Raw genomic sequence first — 4,520 nt, forward strand, 5'->3', positions numbered from 1 at the left:
CAGTTTGAGTCTATGGCATTCCTTTGGGGGTCTATACTCCAAGGCATGACTTTTTTATGTATAAACATCAGTATTTACTGCTATTAATTACTGTACGATTTATAGTTGAAATCTGAGCCTAGATATAAAGTTAGATATAAAGTTAAAATCTCGACAAAGCAATGTAGGAAATACAGAGAAAATAAATCCTTTCTGACATTAAAATCAGTTTCGATCAAGGTCTCTAAAACGAACAAGAAAAAGAAGATTTTCGGAGGGCAATTACGCTGTGTTTATATAGAATAAGTGATTTATGAGCAATCTAATTTCTTGTTCGTTTAAAACAGTGAAATGTCACCTGTAAAAGATCGCACCAGAAACAGCACTCTCTCTGCCTGTCATAGACGTTCAGGAAAGGCTGAATGAAGTCATGTCAAGTACAATAATTCGGAGATCAATAATAACAGTTGTAGGACAGTATATAAGGAGGATAAGGATTTTGAAGTTGACTCGAAATCTGATAGGTAACCAGTGCAAGGACTTGAAAACAGGTGTAATGCATCCCTGATAGGAGTCTTGCTGTCATATTCTGAACATATTGAAGATTGCTCAGTGTGGATTTAATTTCCCCAGTGAACAGGATGTGCATTTATTAATTCTAGAAAAAAAGCCTTTCTTGATTTCTCTAGTTCTTAGTTTCTCTAGTTCCCTTTAAAATAAACTATTATTCCACAATGCAGAGTATTACATGGCCAGTATTTACACATGATATTTGTGATTTCAAGAAATTAACACAAGCAGCTTTTGGAGATTTAAGTGTTGGCTGAGTTATTGCAGGATAAAAGACTAGAGATGTTGGCAAGAAGAAGATAGTTTGGGGAAAGCTGAGGAATACACTTATAACAAGAACACTTCCTAATGGGGTTAGGCATACTTTTGATGAAGATGATGAAGTTAACAGACTATATGTTTACATAGATACTGAAATAAGGATTGTATTTTAGATTATGTGTAGTTGCTGGCATTGAACTGTGTGTTGGATGCACATGAATTGAAGGAATGGGCAAACATAGCTGATGCGGATCCACAGAGCCAGCATATTAAGATGTTTATAATTAGAGGCAATTTGTTTAAATAACTAGGTATGGATACTGATGTGCAAGAGAGGTGGAAAGGCTGTTTCCTTAAGCCAGCAGTATAAAATATTTTATTCTCAGTGAGATGCTGCCATTTCATAGTGGGTTTCTAACACTGTGTATAGTTCCATCCACACAGTGCCTTTACTTCCATTTCTAATCTCTTTATCCAGTACAGAGGATTTGGAGCCTATCCCAGTAAGCAACGGACACAAGGCAGAATACACCCTGGACATAGCGCCAGTCCATCACAGGACAGACAGACACAAACACACACAGACCAGGGCCAGGTTTCCCATAAACTAATTAACTTACCAGTATGTTTTGGAGTGCGAGAGGGAGTCATATCACACATATGGAGAAAAACCATGTAACCCAGAGAGAACATGTAAACCCCACACACACAGGATGGCAGGAATTGAACCTAGGACCCCAGTGCTGCAAGATAGCAATGCTAACCACTTTGCCACCATTATAAATGGATGGATATCTTAGTTATCTTTCTAGTTCACAGGTTTGCATGTATAATTTAATTTTGAAAGCCACTGAGACATCAGGTACTACTGTTGTATTTATGAAAAAGAAACAAAACAAAAAACATACTAACAACTGTGCCATCCTACTCCTTAGCTAATACATTTTATTATTCATAAACAGTTAACATTGTTAGCAAAATATTTTGAATTATATTTAACCCTATTTTTTCTTTAGTTTTGTATTTAACTTATTATATGATAGTCAGACTTAATGTATATTTGAACAATGAAAATATATTTTTACAAGATTTTACATTAAGCACTTAAAATTAATATGGTTAATAATAGTAAACTGTAACATGCTGTAACAAGATCGGTTAAACAGCGAAGAAAATGCTTTCAGAGAAAATGTTTCAGGTGTGAAGAACTTAGATCTCCAATGCAATTTCAACCAAACCTGTTCCCACACACCCTGCCCCCACTACCATTAGAATATACACAAAGCACTCAAATCTTTCGAGCTAATGATCAGGTGACCCGAGAGAGAGCGAGAGAAACACCAAGGGGTGCGGAACCAGGGAACTATTTACATGGAAAACGGGCGATCTCCCCAGACTGTCCGCCCGTTTCACTGTTACCTGGATACCTCTTTATTTAGAACTCACTAACACTGATTTTTAGTTTAGAAGGATTCAAGTAGGGTTTTAGATGAAAGGCAGCGACCTTAATCAAGCCCAAATCACAATTGAACCCATTCAGAGCCTACATTACATTTTAGCGTTTCATTCTGAGCAGAAGACCCTCACACCTGAAGAAGGGGGAGGTGTTTTTCGCTGGAAATCTCGCCTGCTTCTACTTTACAACCGGAGTGCTGGCTGTGACGAATTAAACCGGTATTACAGGTTTCAATCACAGACCATGTGACATGGGAGTCAGGAAACTAACACCGCGCCACCGGATTTGATAACGCTATAAAAACGCTATAAAATAATGTGACTTGGCACAGAACAAGTTTACAGCACAGTACAAAAATGCTGACCATGACTTTAGAAGCATAAATTGCCTTACACTCAATTTAAACACAAGCTGTCTTTAGCCCTCTAAGCTGGTTCATACAGAAATGTAGAGATCCAGGCTCAGAACACACAGCTTCATTAGCGAATACATATGCAGGACAACTAGAGAAGACGTTTTACAGAGGATGGATGTTTAGAAACATCCCATCAGTGACATCACTGAAGTCAACTCCTAGGTACTGTAACTGTCGTGTGGATAGTTTCACAAGAATCAGACAAAGGTTTAAGCATCGCTTGTTCTAGATAAAACTGCAAAAAAAAAAACAACCACCCATAATGTACTTCTTTGCGGCTCTGTTTGCCCAAATCATATATTCACAACGTGAAATCTAGAAAATAATATTACGTAACCAAAATCCGCAATATGGAAACAGAACCTGTGTAATTGTTGATAGATGATGTACTCGTAACATTTTTTCAAGACGAACTACAACATTTAAAAAATGACTTGTATGTACTTGATATCTCTAATCAATCCACGGGTCCCAGCACGAAACGAAACTAAAACGCATACCATTTCGCGCTTCTTATTAGTTGCTCAAAAGTAATTTGACCGTATGAAATGCATAATATAAACCTAGAAACATATACGTGAGTAGTACTTAAGCACTGTAGTATCTGTGTTAAGACATACCTCTCAAATACTGTAAATCAAGTTAAAAAATATCTCAAGACAGATTCTGGTCATAATGATACCATGTTTCGTGTATGTTTTCTTTAAAGTACCGAGACCAGCCATATACTGTATGTTTATGTTCCAAAATTAATATCGTTTATGGCCTTCACACGCGTTGCAGTATGCTCCTATTCTTTTTATGCTCAGCTACTAAGATTTCCCTTCAGTGGTAAAATTAGATATGAATATTCAATACTTAAACGGGCACAGTTAAGACATTAAATATACATATACATACTGTATACAGTACAGTTTGCATACGGTAATATGTTTATGTTCCTAAATCAATCTCTTTTATGAACATGTGTAAGGCATGGTGAATCGATTCTCAAAAATTACTGTACTTTGCATGATTGGAAAAAAATGCGTGATTGCGAAATGCTGTGGTGTTACTTTTACAAAGACGGTCAATGAAAAAAAGACTGTGGACCAGGGCAATACTTTGAGTTTACAGCTTGTCCAAGGTCATTTATTATTAATACTATTATTAATATCTTCGTTAAAGACTTTGATGGCTACAGCTCAAACATGAGAGGTTGAGCTTTATTAGCTCCACCTTGCGGAAATTCCGGATACTATTATTTTGCTAGCGGTATTTACCGGTAACTTGCGGTATTTACCGGTAACTTGCGGTAGACTGCGCACAGCATACCGGAAAATAATGCGGTATCGCCCGCGCATTTTGAATGGCTGCATCTGTAAATCGCTATCTTTGTCTTCTGTGTAATAATGTTCACCTCCCTGTCCAGCAAATTTACAGGTTAAAAACAATACTGTTAGGCTGGGAAAACGTTTTTTTTTAAGAAATACAAAATGAGATATAATGATATGTTCCGGCTTAGACATTAACGAAGAGCATAACGCGTATACTGCATACACTGCAAGTACAACCCCCCTCTCTGCAGGAGTGCTGGCTGTGACGAATTGAACCGGTTTCACAGGTATTTTCAAAGTAGGAGGCGAGATTTCCAGCGAAAGACACTCCCCCCCCTCAAAAACCCAGTAAGTACAGTACTTACTAGTTAAAGGCTAGGCTCCCGACTACGGCGAAAGGAACCCTTCTTTCATTAGAATACAATGAACATATTTTAGCCCTGAATGAATTAATAGCAAACATGGTTTACATAAAAGACATTTTTCCAAGAAAGTTTAGCCTTTGTCACTAATGAAACTACTA

The sequence above is a fragment of the Lepisosteus platostomus genome, chromosome 5 (assembly GCF_059453375.1).
Source record: "Lepisosteus platostomus isolate fLepPlt1 chromosome 5, fLepPlt1.hap1, whole genome shotgun sequence".
NCBI lineage: Eukaryota > Metazoa > Chordata > Actinopteri > Semionotiformes > Lepisosteidae > Lepisosteus > Lepisosteus platostomus.